The 16,309-nt window shown below is 42.1% G+C and overlaps 1 protein-coding gene across 15 annotated transcripts in view; it reads right to left on the reverse strand.

The window, feature by feature from the left end:
* LOC111871350 (CUGBP Elav-like family member 2) overlaps positions 1 to 16,309 on the reverse strand; it is a 1,228,155-nt gene that overhangs the window by 885,363 nt on the left and 326,483 nt on the right. Inside the window, exon 1 of one of the 15 annotated variants that reach the window (XM_023864388.2) lies at positions 9,815 to 10,098. The exons of 13 other annotated variants lie outside the window; for them this stretch is intronic. The gene's annotated coding sequence lies outside the window, so the exon portion shown is untranslated. Of the gene's footprint in view, positions 1 to 9,673; positions 10,099 to 16,309 lie in introns of those variants that run through there. One more of the 15 variants, XM_023864387.2, reaches the window with a different exon arrangement.

Genomic DNA, 16,309 nt, shown 5'->3' on the forward strand with positions numbered 1-16,309 from the left:
AACGTCGTTGGATAGCATCTTGAAGCAGTTCTACATGCCTTCTTCATTAAGATCCAATTTAAATGTTATTCTCCTTCAGTCCTCTACTTGGACGTTTCCCAAGAGATCCCCCACCAGACTTCCGCGTTCGTCGACTTTCTCAAAAATGTCACTATCCTAACAACACCAGATATCCTCCATAAATCAAAAAGTCCCTACTTCTGTAATATCCTAAATTGCTCACATACTTCATCCATTTCAGGTCCAAATGTTTTCTTGTTGACTTTTTTTATGGAACTTGTGATTTGATTAAAAAGCTTAGAAAACAAGTCGATATCTCGACTCAGTGGAGGCAGAGCTTCTGGCATTTTACGGGTGCGATATATACATACTATAAGGAGCCAATAAGGAATCCCTTGGACCCCCGTCAGTTCACATGAACACCCAGTGAAATCTGAACATGTACGGAACTGGACGTTCCCTGACGTGGGGAATTATTCGCATGAGTTTATAATCGCACGGAATAATAACAAACTTCAGGGCATATTTGTGCTAGTGTGGTCTGAAGTGCATCCCAGGCAAATTCTGAGAGAAAGTCAGGAGAAAGTAATAGTGTCATAAGTAATAATTCCAGATCCAAAAGTTTCTGGCGATGGTATATTTGCACAAATATTATGTTTTTTGACATTATCCATCGTCTAGCCTGCATCTAAAAACAGTCCTGTTTATTTTTTCAAAACACAACGTTTCGAGACTGGATTCTGTCTCCGTCTTCACGTAAACCTACTCTACGGAGACAGGGAATAGTTATATCGACTGGGCCCAACTGAGAATCATCCCACATAAGGCATGGATGTTTGGTATGTGTTTATTCAGTCTGTGTTGCCCTATGTTTAGATAGAGGCCTTGCGAAGAGCTGATCACTCATCCAAGGAGTCCTACCGTTTTTAAAGTGATCAAAATGAAAACAAACCTCATTATGCATTCAGAGCATTTCCCCGTTTACGTTAAGGGCCACTGTTAAGCAAACTATGATGTACACCCTATAGCGATCAGTCCAGACTTCAAGACTGCAAGCATGTTGTCCCTTTACAAAGCCAACGCGTCACATGAGGGTTAAGGAAATCCGTCTGTTGCCTCTTTCTGCCAAGGAAAGAGTTTACACATTCTGATCAATATTGATTTTCTTCGGAAAGATATTTCACTCGACTGCAAGCTGCTACCACTCACGCTACGATCCTATTCACAACATAAACTTTGCACACACGAAGTGATTGTGTTAAATCGACATAAAAGTAATAAGAAATAACAGCTTCCTGCACAGAGTGAATAAATGAAAGCGTAATGGGGGAATCTCATCTGACGATCAATGTATTTTAAGTCATAACGCTAAGGCCGGATGCTGACGTAATATACCCGCTCAGTGTCAATAATAACGGTCATACAGTGCTACTGATTTTAACCTGGAACGGTCCAATATAAACTCCACTTTGCAAGAGGTCGGATTTAACTTAGCCACTCTTTAAATAAAATGGCTTGGCGTATTGTACAACGGCCAATCACAGTGGCAGAGCGGTCTATGGCATGAACTGTCTTCGCTCGCTCAAACACTGGGACTGTGGGTTCGAATCCCACTCATGGCATGGATGTCTGCCCGCATTCATTCTGTGTTTAGGTAGAGGCCTTGAAACGGGCTGATCCCCCGTCCAACGAGGCCTACCGACTGCGTATCGGGTTACTTACTAATGGAGCTGAGCCCTTCTGGAAGAGACGCCAATTCTGCAGCTACTCTAGAATTTTCCAACCTTTTATAGAACTCGAAGGTTCATTACAGTGTTCACAAGAGCCCTCCACTGGTCCCTATCCTGAGCCAGATCTATCCAATCCATTCCATCCCATCCTATCTCTCTAGGATCCATTTTAATATTGTCCACCCACCTACGCCTTTGTCTTCCCAGTGGTCTCTTTCCTTTTGGCTTTCCCACCAATATCCTATACGCACTCCTCTTCTCCTCCATTCGTGCTCTATGTCCTGCCCACCTCCTCCTCCTTGACTTTATCATTCTACGAAGAGAACAAGTTATGAAGCTCCTCATTATGCAGTTTTCTGCGTATCGGATTATGAAACTGAAAAATGGCCAAGGTCCAACAAAGGGCCACAGACAGACACGTACGCGTACTGTATAAGAAGCACCTCGCACGTGACAAACAGAACCCATTACACTCCACGAAACGGCTTCCGTAGTGTCTTCAGCTACAAACACATCTAATATCCTTAATGAATGACCAATTAACTCATTCAACAGAGAGATGATAGCATCTTAACTAACCATGAAATTTGTCACATCTTATAGAATTCCAGGTGTTACTGCCGTGTTCACAACAGGCTTACTGTTCGATGCTGTCTGCATCCTCACAGGCACCCATCTCATTACTACACGCCTCTCCGTTCAGCTCTCTTCCCTTCAAGATATCAGAATAAACATTTGCACACACTGTGTAAGATTTGAGACTTTCACGGCGGTGACTATGAAGAAAGCAGTCTTCTGGGATTTGGCACCGTGTATATGTGGTGTTAACCGACGTTTCGGAGGAACGTATCGCCTCCATCTTCAGGGTAGAAGAAAAAGTATAAGAAATCTGCAAGCGACAAGACCGTGAGAACGGCAAAAGCAGACTTTTACAGTTCTCACGGTCTTGTCGCTTGCAGATTTCTTATACTTTTTCTTCTACTCTGAAGATGGAGGCGATACGTTCCTCCGAAACGTCGGTTAACACCACATATACACGGTGCCAAATCCCAGAAGACTGCTTTCTTCATTTGCACACACTTCTCATATCTGTAATGCGGCCTATATATGCCTAATTCCTTGACTTAATTGCCTTAATAATATCAGGCGAACGGTAAAAATTATGAAGAGTGCGGTTTTGTGGGTTGTAACGTCATGTAGTTACGCGTCAGATGTTTCGGAATGATACTTCGCTTCTGTCTTCGAAGTCTAAAGCAAGAAACCAGCAAAAGCAGATGACAAGCTTGCTGACTGTTTCTCCTGTCATCTTTCTCAGCACACGCGCGCGCGTTCTCGCGAACACTTCAGGGAATAACCGTACAAAAAAAACGTGTATATGACATGAAATAAGTCGAAATGTGTCGGTAACTTCAGAATTCACGATCCAATCAATCACTTAAAATAAGTCGTGGAAAACTTCTCAGTGCAAGTGCCATCTGATTGGATCGAACGGCGCCGTGACGCAGGAACAAGTTCTTCTGAAGCTACAGGTTACAGAGTGCGCCATGAGGTGAAATGTCAAGCGTGGGATCATCATATGTCTGCAGGTTTTAGAACTGGCTGGAAACGTGACTGGTTTTGAGTGAGTGATATTTTCTGCTGACGTTTCTGGCAGGAAATGTATATATACGTCGTAAGTTTGTCATGACGTAGAAAATAAAGCAGTCAATGCAAGGGCCGTGTGTATCGACTTTAAACGAGACGGGCCCGCATCTGGCCACACTACATACTTCATACACAAGTCAGCAGAACGAAATGAAAGATCACAAGGGATGCAGAGCAAGGTTTATTTACTTCAGAAATCCTTTGGACCTCTCCAAAATGAAAGCAAAGAATGTCTTGGCTTGTCAATAGTAATGATGATACAGGAATACGAAATCTGGCACTGAGGAATACAAAAATCCTTACAAATTACGTAAACGGTAAAGCTGTCCCTGGTCTTAACTAATTAAGCACTACGCCATGAAGACGTATGAGTGGATGTATAGACCCAGGTTTTCTTGACCTCGGCGCTTGTTGGTGAGTGGTCACCTTCAAGTTCCGGCCGCTTTACCCCCCCTCCCGGTTACCCATTGTATAGGAGGTTGCGTGGACACCAGAGCCGGTATGGACGACGTGGAGAACAGAAAGTTCTCTACCTTACCGGGATTCGAACACCGACCCCTCGATCGTCCAGCCAGTAGCTATACACACTACGCTATCCCGGCTCCTACAAATTATGTATGTTACTGAACTTGTTTGTGAAATTCTGTATTGAACCGTTTTTATGTAAGTTTATATTCATAAATATTTTAGAATTTGTTTTATCTTTTTATACATACTACTGCAAACGGCAGTGAAGATAATCTGGAGTTACATTAATTACTTTCACATACTAATATCATATTATAACATCATAATAACAAATGATCATATGAAGCCTGTCTGATAATGTAGTTGTGATGGTCTAATTAAATAACGTAAGATCAGAATATAATCAGAATGATCAAGTCAAGGATGAGGAGGTGGACAGGGCATGTAGCACGAATGGGGGAGACGAGGGATGCATATAGGATATTGGTGGGAAATTCAGGAGGAAAGAGACCACTGGGAAGACCACGGCGTAGGTGGGTGGACAATATTAAAAAGGATCTTAGAGAGATGGGATGGTATGGATTGGATTGATCTGGCTCAGGACAGGGACCAGTGGAGGGCTCTTGTGAACACGTTAATGAACCTTCGAGTTCCATAAAATGCTGGAAAACGAGTAGCTGCAGATTTGGCTTCTCCTCAAGAATGGCTCAGCTCCATGAGTAAGATCTGAATGGCGCCACATGTAACACGCATAACGGAAACACAGAGGCCTTCATTTCACTTCCGGCAGAAGGCATAGATGCAAACATAATTTTAAAATAAACGCCAGAGAGACAGTGAGTGAAGCAGTCATGGACCGAACTGAACTGCCTCCGCACTGGGTCCAGTGGCGAGCTTTTGTGAATACAGGAATTAACCCTAGGATTCCATTGAAAAGGGATCCATTTCATCAAGGCAGCACCTAACTTAATACTTATCTACTATCTTTACAGCCTCTAGTTACTCAGGAGAATACTGTTCAATTCTTGACTTAATTTCAACACATGAAGCGCCTAACATGTGCTACTTTGTCTATGGAAGAAAACTCCTGTAATTTCTTGTCACATTTACAACCTCTTTCTATGAGAGAGATCTCTCCTAGATATGATAGTTTCGTATCCTCTCGCTCCTGTATATATGGGCTGTTGGCCAACGGCGAGTCTATGCAGAACGTATCTGCGTCCCTGCTGCTGTCGAAGTGTTCTCACAATGCACACACTGCAAGAACAAGCGCCGTATTACATTACACGGCCGTCAGCTACTATCTTCAGCCCGGCGGGAATGACCAGAGCGTCTTTTATTAGTGGGTTATTTAAGGCTGATATTTCAACTGCTGATGCTATGTACAGTAGCGTGAGATCGGAATACCGTGAATGATCAGTCAGCAAGTATCTCAACAGAGGAGGCGCAGGCCTTTCTCGAAAAAATCAAGAAAAATTCGCATACAACGGTAAAACGTGGCCTGGCTGAAATTACAATCGGATACCTCGCAAGTACAGGTTTCGATGGTTTACCGCTGCAGCAACCTGATGTGCGAAAAAAGTATTTAATCATAGTACATGGGGCTAAGCCAATGTGACAGGGCCGCGCCATAGCTCAAGCGGTTAGTCGCTGGCTTTCCATCATCGGCGGCCCGGGTTCGATCCCGGGTCTGGTCAAGTGGGATTTTTGGTGGACAAAGTGGCGCTGCGGCGGGTTTTCTCCGAGTACTTCAGTTTCCCCTGCCAATCTTCGTTCTACCAATTGCTCCACAATCACCCTCACCTATCATCTGAGGCTGGTACAATATGCCAGAAGTGGCCGCAGTACAAGGGACTTACAAGGCAATGATCTGATCCGACATGTCGAAACCTGCCCTGATTTCTTTTTCACTGCAAGAGTATACACAACAAAATCCACTGTCAAAATTTTAGCTGCTAATACGCACTGCAAGTATTTTTTAAAAATTGCCGAGTTTACTCATTTTTTCCGTACGCGGAATCGTTTGTACCAGAGGTTTGTACAACCCCAGCCTATGCTGTGAGTCAGCAGTGTTGCGTACAGCAGCTAAAATTTTGATAGTGGATTTTGTTCTGTGTACTCTTGCAATGAAAAAAAGAAATCAGGGCAGGTTTCGACATGTCGGATCAGACCAATCCCTTGTTAGTCCCACCCCACTAGCAATAAACCAAAATAATAATACATATTAAAATAGTGTATAAATTTCTCTAATCCGTGCTACATTTCATCTTATCACATTCGATGACTTACAACAATAAACTACAGCGAGAAGTAAAGTCTATACATTTTCACGGTATGTAATGTTCTACATGAAGTTATTATATAGTTCGGTCCCTAAGCCAGAAACTCCTTTCAATCTGACTCTACTTCTACATCCTTTTTCACAAATGAACGCACAAAATAACGATCTCATACATTATATTCCTTACCTCATACAGACACAAATTACGTCCAAAAACTTTCGCAATGACGAAGTCAGAAACACAAATAAATTAGATTCTAATGGGTTCTGACGTTGGTGGATGACACACAGAATTACTGGGGTTTCTTACTTTTTCCGTCGTTCGGAATTCTAGGTAATAGAGGACACGACGTTTCGGAAACTGGGTCTCTTTCTGTCTTCTGGTGAGGAAGGAAGACACCTACTCAGTTGGGCCCCTTAGAAAGAGCTAATCTCAATCACTGGACAACTCCTGTCACATTTACCCAGCTACTTCAACATACAGAACTAGGCTAGTTCGGTAGGCGATAACAAGAAGCTAAAAAATAAAAATTGTGACAGAGCACGCACATGCGTGGAACTACGATAGAAAGGAGGTATAAATAAATTAAGCAATCTCCTAGTATTGGCATGGTGCAACACAAATGAAAAACTGCGAATATTTGAAATCCAGAATGAGCAAAACAGTGGATGACGAGTTACTCCTACGTTTGATTGGCAACAGCATTTTTAGCTTAACACGTCATATCGGTTTTGAACTCCTAGCACTGAAGCAGCAGTTACCGATAACTCATTTACAAATAATATAGGCCTACTGTTAGTACACTTCTATCTTTTGGATATAATGTAGTGTCGTCCGTTGGAAGTCAACCGACGTTTCGGACGAATATGTCGCCTACATCTTCAAGAACGAAGAGTAAGCCATGCAAGAAACCGGCGTGAAGCAGGTGGCAAGCAGAGTTCACCATGGAAGACTGAACTCTTCGTAACTATCGCTTTTACAGCCTCAAACCCTACCTGCTGTTAGTAGTTCCATGTTCCATATCGAGTCAAGTCTTAACGAATTAAACTACTGTAAATAGCAAAAAATATTAAGTATGATGTGTGAGTTTCAAAGTACAAACTACTACACTGTCATGCCAAGAAGATGTTTCGTATTTCTCCGCATAAAATGGTCTTCTTTAGAAGTGGCATGCAGAAATCTTACATTATCAACAACACGGTCGCTTTTCATCGCCATGCAAATTAGGATCTACTGACGGTAGTGTAATAGAAAGGGGAATAAATTTGTGACGGAAATGTAAATTTCGGAATCCCGAACATGAGTACGATATTCCCGCGTCCACTCCTTCATTTGTTCAACTCCCTGAGACCATCGATGAAAATTTCCGATATCCTATGTTAATTAATTACGTTTCGTCGATCTAAGTACAGTCTCGGAATTTTAAGTGAAACATTTTGTACATTGCCAATGCTATATTTAAACAAGTATACGGAACAATTTCAAACTATGACCAAGTAACGCTTATTCAACCGAATGGAACGTCTACTGAAAGAATAACAGTAAACAAAGATTTTGGAAGAATATGGAAAGAAGCGATGGTTACCTAATTTAATGTACTATCCCAGCACTTAAATTCGTCAGAGTTTTTATCTGAGGGCACTAGTTCCAACAAAAACACGTGGTTAACAAAAATAATGTCGAAGAAAGCAGTCTTCTGGGACGTGGCACCGTGTATATGTGGTGTTAACCGACGTTACGGAGGAACGTATCGCCTCCATCTTCAGGGTAGAAGGAAAAATATAAGAAATCCGCAACCGAAGAGACCGTGAGAACCGGCACATTGTACAACCGGTTCTCACGGTCTCTTCGCTTGCGGATTTCTTATATTTTTTCCTTCTACCCTGAAGATGGAGGCGATACGTTCCTCCGAAACGTCGGTTAACACCACATACACAACACATTCTTGGCATGTCACTATAAACCAATCTCATTTATGCACAAACCCATACTGAAAAATTACCCTGTGCCACCCGGACAACATGGTTTTGAAGTCCGCACTGTACTGACGTTGTAGGGGCGGCTGACTGAGATTTCAGTCCATGGAGACCCACAACGTTCTTGCGTATCCACATGATACATGTGTGTGTGTGTGTTCTGTACTGCACTTGTATATTACGAACTTGTTAATTAATTACCCTGAGGGGATGGTGTCGATGCTTGGCAACAATGACGCCGGGGAGATCTTCTGAAGAAGAGAAACAGATGACAAAATATGAGACGCTGAGCCAATTTTCCACTTTTGTTAATCCAAACAAACAACACCGTAAGACGCGGTTCATTATCCAGAACCGCAATGCGAATTTCACCTAGTAGAACGCACAGTACGGAGCACTCTCTCTCTTTGCGAATTTCATTAAACGAATTTAACGCTTCCGGGTACAGTTTTCTGCTGTTTCCGGCTTACAACCCTCACTCCGGATCTGATACCTCGCTTCTGCATCCATGTAACAAGCACAAACTTCAAGGCAAGCAGGACTGAAGGAAGTTTATTTGCAGGAGAAACAAACCTGTTTACAAATGGCAACGCGGAAATGAACTAGTCAAACAGGGGAAGTGAGACGACAACAGTGAAGATGACACATTCAAAATCAAGCTGGAAATGAGGACACAAGATTAAGTAAAATTCCTTCATATATGGGTACAAAACACTGAAAATTTTGCTTCAGAGAACAGATGAATATGCAGGCAACATACAAAAAAAAAATATTACGAACCTCAAACCTAGTGCCGTATTGTTCAGACAAACCCACATAAAGAAGTGCCCCAAAAAACTATTTTGATTGTAAACACCCCATTTCTTAGCACACAGCACTACCTCAAACATTTCACATAAACCTACAAACACAGATCGTATGGTTTTATAAAGATTTCCCTTTCACATTACGAACACAATCACAGTTAACAGGAAAAAAAGAATCAGAAACGGTTTCCTCCTTGTGTTTTACTCTTGGTCTGCAGCATAAAGGCATACGAAATCGTCTGGTATGTTCAGAAACACAGCTAAAATGAGATGTATTGAAATGACAACAGGACACAGAAACACGTTAGATGGTGTCCGATACAGCCATGTGCAGAGAAGCCACAAGTTATATGACATCAAGATGTCACACAAACTCAATGTGACATGTTATCTGACTTGCTTGCTATTCATGTCGAAAAGAAAACACGCGGCAATAATTGAACAAAGCACACAAGCGTTTTGCAGCTGACATTCAGATAACTTCAACAGGAACACTTATATCCGAATATACTCGCAAGCATATTTAAACGTGTTGAAACATTACATAAACCTTTACCGGGAGAATAATCGGAAATCCTTCAGGAGTCAGAACCGATCATTCTCGACTTTAACGTCTGGGACAATGATTTTAAAACTAGATTCGATCACTTTTTCTTAAACACTGTTGTTCCTAAAAATTATCCGGAATTTTTCTGCAAGATCGAGGCTAACATTTGGACAGGGTATGTACCGTAATATTTGTTTGAAAACAAAGCAATTTCAATCACCTTTTCAAAATCACTGTTGCACCGAACATCATCCAAGATACTTTCGTAAATCACGATCCTTCACAACTTCACATATTATCATGTAGGAAATCAGTGCTTTCACTCTGTATTTGCTTCAAATACCTATAAACACTGCCGTACCAGGTTCATTCCGAATCCTTCACAAGCAACGACCATCACTTCTTGAACCTTTCACAAGGGTCACACATTTCACAGGTCCGTCCGTGCGTATTACATGGACATGTGTACGCTTCAGCGAGTATATGTATAACATCTCATTTTCGCACTGGCCCTGTTTACCAATTTAACAGCACATACACCAACTCACACGTCCTCACCGACCGCGACCACACATCAGACTGCAGCTCTAGCGCTGTGTGTATGTGTGGAACTCTCGTATCACAAGTAGCTACTGCTCCTAGTCGCTTGGCGGAGACGTCGACATACGAATCCAACCGACCGACGCGGCGGCGTCCCGGTAAAATTCAACGCTCGCTAGCTCGGGACCATTCGGTGTGGTTCGTACCACCAACCACCGCAGCGTGTGACCGGGTAGAGGGGAGAGCAGATTTGTTCAAGCCCAATTCTTTCTCCTTTCCTCGCGAGCGGTCCCATGACCTCAGCACTGGGATCATATCAACACTGGGGGTGCGCTGTGTCATGTTCACTGAAGCTACACAGACCAGGAGAAATCTTAAGGAACACGTGTACATTTTGCTGCCTTCGTCTGCAATGCACTTTCCCCATGTTTTTCACTGTCTCTTGCACTAAGTGTTGCTATTATTCAAAACCTGGAGACGACAAACCTGAAATAAACAGTCCGCTTGGGAATCCTGGGCATATGCGGGAGGATAACGAAGGGTATGACAAAGCACAGGGTCTGAAGACGGGATTGGATGCAGGTACCTAAGGTTAAATTCCAATGGCAGGTTCTTATAAGACCAGTAATGGCCCTTCATTTCTATTCGTATAAAAAGCGAAACATGTTGACTCTCCTGAGCAGTCTCTGGATTCTCAGTAAGGGCTAAGTTCCATGAAAGTCTTCCTGCTGATGTTTTTTTTTTTATTTCTAGTGGGGTGGGACTAAGTCCATTGCACTGCGGCCACTTCTGGCCTATTGTACCATCCCCAAATGATAGGTGAGGGTGATTGTGGAGCAATTGGTGGAATGAAGATTGGCAGGGAGAAAACCTGCCCCAGCGCCACATTGTCCACCACAAATCCCACTTGACCAGACACGGGATCCAACCCTGGCCGCCGCGGTGGGAAGCCAGCGACTAACCGCTTGAGCTATGGCGCGGCCCTGCTGCTGATGTTACTACTACTACTACTACTACTACTACTACTACTACTACTACTACTACTACTACTACTACTACTACTACTACTACGACCACCACCACGAATGATTATCTAGCTTGTGACAATGATGGAGTCTCTACTTATATACTTCATTAGTGTTCTGAAAGTATAGTCTGCATACAATGACAACTGAACCACCGCTCGGTTTCCTCTTGGTCACCTATTAACAAAAAGTAATTTTGGGGGGTTTCGAAAAGAAGCAGCAGACGAGTATAATTTACATAAATTTGCATGGCATTTTTGCAAGAATCGCAAACATATGTATGTCAGGCTACTTTTACTCTATTAATTTGAATATCAGAGCTGATACACAATTGTCCTAACAAAAGTAACTCTTTATAATTCGATAAGTCAACACATTTCTTACCGAGTGATATTTCTGTATATGTACTTATTTTCAACACAATTCCATATTCTACGGATGAGGCTTAATGGCCCATGGTGTATAAACTAGTTTAAAAGCACAGTAAATTAATAAAGGTGTATTACAGGATATGAGAAATAGAAGCCATGAATTTCTGATAATTCTGGTGCCAACAGAACATCCGTACCTCCTACACAAAGGGGCCTAATCGAACAACTGAAAGAAAACAAAGGACGTCTTAAGTGGCTAAAGGAATCAAATTGGTTTAACAACTACCCTTTCGTTCTCGAAACCATAGTTCATAACTTGAAACGTAAATATAAACAACTTAAATATACGAAACTATAATTTTACCTGTTTTTTATATCGCTGTGGGATGTTCCGAGCACGGTAATAAACCTTCGGGTTCCATAAAATGCTGGGATAATTTTGAGTAACTCAGCGACTGGCAGTGTTTCAAGAACGACTCACCTCAGTGGAGTTAGCTAGGTAGTTATGTAGCTAATAATTTGAACGCCAAACTCGGTGTCCTGCCCGAAAGAAAGTTTGTTCGTTGTTAGGGTCTGAAAACAGGGTGCTAGGGAAAATATTTGGACCTAAATGACAACAAGCAAAAAGGAATAGCATAAATAACATTACATAACGAGCTTGTTTATGGTTTGTGTTCTTCATCAAATATTATTAGAACGACCAAATCATCGAGGAAAAGACTGAGTTGGAAAGGTACACATACGATAAAAAAGTAAAAGTATCCCTGTAACAGGCCGTGGAGGCTNATGGAGTTAGCTAGGTAGTTATGTAGCTAACAATTTGAATGCCAAACTCGGTGTCCTGCCCGAAAGAAAATTTGTTCATTGCTAGGGTCTGAAAACAGGGTACTAGGGAAAATATTTGCACCTAAATGACAACAAGCAAAAGGAATAGCATAAATAACATTACATAACGAGCTTGTTTATGGTTTGTGTTCTTCATCAAATATTATTAGAACGACCAAATCATCGAGGAAAAGACTGAGTTGGAAAGGTACACATACGATAAAAAAGTAAAAGTATCCCTGTAACAGGCCGTGGAGGCTCATAGAGTTGTGAGATGTTGAGGTCCCCACATTTTCTAGACAATCGGCTCATAGATGATGTCAAGGTTGTCAGCCTTACATGCCGGCCGTCCTTTACCCCTAAGAACATTCCAAGAATATTTCTGGTACTCATTTCTATCAGGGGCTGAGTCGACCCCAGGGCCATAGTGGGGTTGGAAGGTTTAAGTAAATTGAAAAATATCCAATGACCTAATCAGGATTCGATCTCACGACCTTCCGGCTTGTAGAATAGTGCCTGAACCAACTACGCTACCGCGTGCCTCCGGTACACATGCGATGAATACATAAGAATTATTAGTCGTACAACCTGATCTAGACATAGAGGGCAGGATAATAATGAAATTGTTCTTAAATAAATGCTGTAGTATGTAAAGGTTCGAACCGAGTTCTACTGCCTCAAGATGGGCTTTCATATGGCGATATTGTGAACAGTGTACGAGACTTCGCCTTCCGTAAGAGGCGAAGAATTTGAAGGCCAGCTGAACGACCACAATATTATCTTTGTTCATGGTATTATTGTGAAATCAAATCAATATTCATTCTGTATCTCCCTCTTATATGTAACTTCCCTGTCTCTGAAGGAAGCATTCGTTTGTTCTGCGCATCGAAAGATGTGTGCTGGATGACAATGAATTATGGGTTAAGCTCCACACAGTGACTATTTCACGGTCGAACATGCATTGAGGGAAACCAGGTAGAACACAATTAGAGCACACCAATTGTTTATTCATATTTTCACTCCCCCTCCTCGCATACCAAACACATCTCCTGTATGTTTCAGACACGTTTCAAAATTTCGGGTTCGTCTTTTTATCGATTGTCATGTGGTTACAGCGCGTTTTGTTCACTGATGCGCATCATATCAAGCACAGATACACGGCATGGTTGCAGGCTGATAATATCCAGTCATATCCGACTTCAGTTTTCATTCTGTGTTTTCGTACTCTGTGTCACTGAACTGAACATGGCCCACGTTAACCTGGCCATTCCACGACTTCCAGCACAGAACCAAATATCTGAAATCAGGTGTGCAAACCCATCTGACCAGATCCACAGCATACTGCCGTTTCAGGAGTTCAGAATTGTTCAGAGACTCATTAAAATCCCTGAATTTCATACGGCCCTCGTGGTTCGTCACTGGATCCTGTACTGAGCCAGTTCAATCTGATCCTAATTTCCACACATGATTACCGTTCAGAATGTTCCTAATATCCTTAAATCTACATCTCGTCTCCGAAGAACTCTTTCACTGAAGTTCTGTAACAAAATGGCACGTGTCTGTTCCACTTTCATGCAACACTCATCTTCACAGAAGTCGGAATTTCTCGGGTTCGAGTCCCAGTGAGGTGGATTTCTTTTTCAATTGACCTAATCCTTCCAGCCGCACTATGGCCCTGCGGTCTACTCAGCCTCTAACAAAAATGAGTACCAGAAATCATCCTGAGAGTAAAGGGCAGCAAGCGTGTAAGGCTTGACAACTTTACCGCCATCTGTGAGCCGATTGTCTAGAAGATGTGGGAGCCTCGACGTCTCACAACCCTATTGACCTCCACGGCCTGATAAAGGGATAGCTTTATCTTTTTTTAACACCATGGGAGACCTAAGCTTATCGTTTATGCCAATAATGTTAATGTATTGGGTTCAAATATACATATATATAGGAATTATGTCAACCGTCAACATGACAAATACTCAGTTCTAATATTCGACCTATATTGCTGCTACATAATGAGAAACACAGAAACTATATTAGCCACTATGTAAGAACGTTAGTCCAAAAGCAAACTCTGTGCACATAATGTGCACCTCCTGTCGCCAGAATACAAAGAAAACCGGTAACAAAAAGATAATTAATAGTTTCTTTCAAAATGTGGCGAAGTTCAAATGTCTGGGAACGACAATAACAAATGAAAAATGCATTTATGAAGAGAATAAGAGTAGGTTAAATTCGGGCAATCCTTGCTCTCATTCAATTCATATCTTTCGTCTCCCAGTCTGCTATCTAAAAACGTAGGGATTAGGTGGAAATATAATTTTGCCTGTGGTTTTGTATGGGTGTGAATCTTGGTCTCCCTCTTTAAGGGGAGAACATAGTCTGTGGGTATTCGAGAACAGAGTGCTGGAAATAATTTTTGGGCTTAAGAGGGATGAAGTAAGTGTAAGGTGGACAGAAATACGCAATGAGGAGCGAAATGTCACTATAATTATCAAATCAAGGAAGACGAGACAGCTAGGGCATGTAGTACGCATGAGAGAGAAGTGCAGAAACTGAAAGAACAGTAAGGCCTATCCGCAGATGGTGCGGAAATGAATCGTAAAGAAAGTGGCTTCATCTGAGTCAGGATAGGGACCAGTGGTGGACTCTTGAGGTGAATCTTCCCATATTTTTGTGGATTTCTCGAGCAGCAGAACCAGGGGCGGATATAAAGTTGTGTGGGCCCTGGGGCAGTCAAAATGTGAGGCTCATACCAGTAAGAACAAATTTGGGTTATGAGAATTATTTTCTTTTGGTTGTTTTTGCTGCTGATGCTGTTCTCATTTGTTAACAATAACTAAGGTACAGGCTAAATTCCGTGATTTTAGAGTAGAAAATGTCTCCGTAAAATCTGTGGATCCTATTTCTGTTTCTTTGAGACCTCGGGGCGATCGCCCCGGTCGCTCACCCTTAATTCGGTTCTGAGTTGAGAAACTATTTGCTTCTCAGGAAACATAGGGCCCGCTGGAGTCAGTCACTTGCGTAGTTAACAACAGTATGTGGAAAGAGCGACCGCCTCTGTGGTCTAGTGGTCAGAGTTCCTGCCAACAGATCCAGAGGTCGGGGTTCGATTCCCGGTGCTACCAGATTCTTCTGAGAAGTAGTGGCTCTGGAACGGGGTCCACTCAGCCTCGTGAGGACAATTGAGGAGGTATTTCAAGGAAATGGCGTCTCCGATCTAGAAAACCGAGATTAATGGCCGTGGGGAACCATTGCGCTGACCACGTGACATCCATTAACCGCAAAAGATGGCACTAACTTCGTCGACAAGCGGCGGTCGCTCGGTCGGTATAGTTCGCTTGCGGAGTACAGGCCACGGAGTTTGCTATTTATGTGGAAAGAGTATTGTGAAGATTTTCATTGCGGTATCCAGTTCTCTCTATCCTTCAGTCACTACCTTGTGAAAGTTTCCTGGATTGAGAAATTGTATCAGATACAAACAATAAGATACTATAATGTGTCTCATAGAGAAAGTGGAACATTTTTTCTTCACTTTCTCCTTCCATCTCATTCTTTTTAATTTCATTCAATCGTTATTTCTATATCTCCCCTTCCTTTCACTGTTCCCTCATTCCTCCTTTCTTTCTTTCTTTCTTTCTTTCTTTCTTTCTTTTGTTTATGTTGTTTTTAGCATTGTCTACGCGCCAATGTACGCCTTTTGCAAACCAGAGCTATCAACTTTCATAGTACAATGTACAAGATCCCTCCCCAACCACCAATAGCATCGTTCGTTGCAACACGACTCCGATACTCGGATTTGCGTTATACAAAAGCGTCTCGTCATCAGTAAAACGCGAGCAAAGAAGCTTTTATTTATACCTTAAGGGTACTGCAAGACAAAACCCGATAAAGAGTCTAAAACTGATGCCTTTTAACAAAGGAAGTGTGACAGTCTAATTATTTCACGTCCCGGAGGATAATTCTGCATCTACCATCAGTTCCAGTGTCTAAAATAGTTTAAGATGAAAGAACGGGAAAAATCTGCAGTCCAAAAACGCACTTATTTAACCAATGTTTTTTGATATTTGGAATTTTGCAGTTGTCCTTGTGTTAATTTAT

The sequence above is a fragment of the Cryptotermes secundus genome, unplaced genomic scaffold, assembly GCF_002891405.2.
Source record: "Cryptotermes secundus unplaced genomic scaffold, Csec_1.0 scaffold1, whole genome shotgun sequence".
Lineage (NCBI taxonomy): Eukaryota > Metazoa > Arthropoda > Insecta > Blattodea > Kalotermitidae > Cryptotermes > Cryptotermes secundus.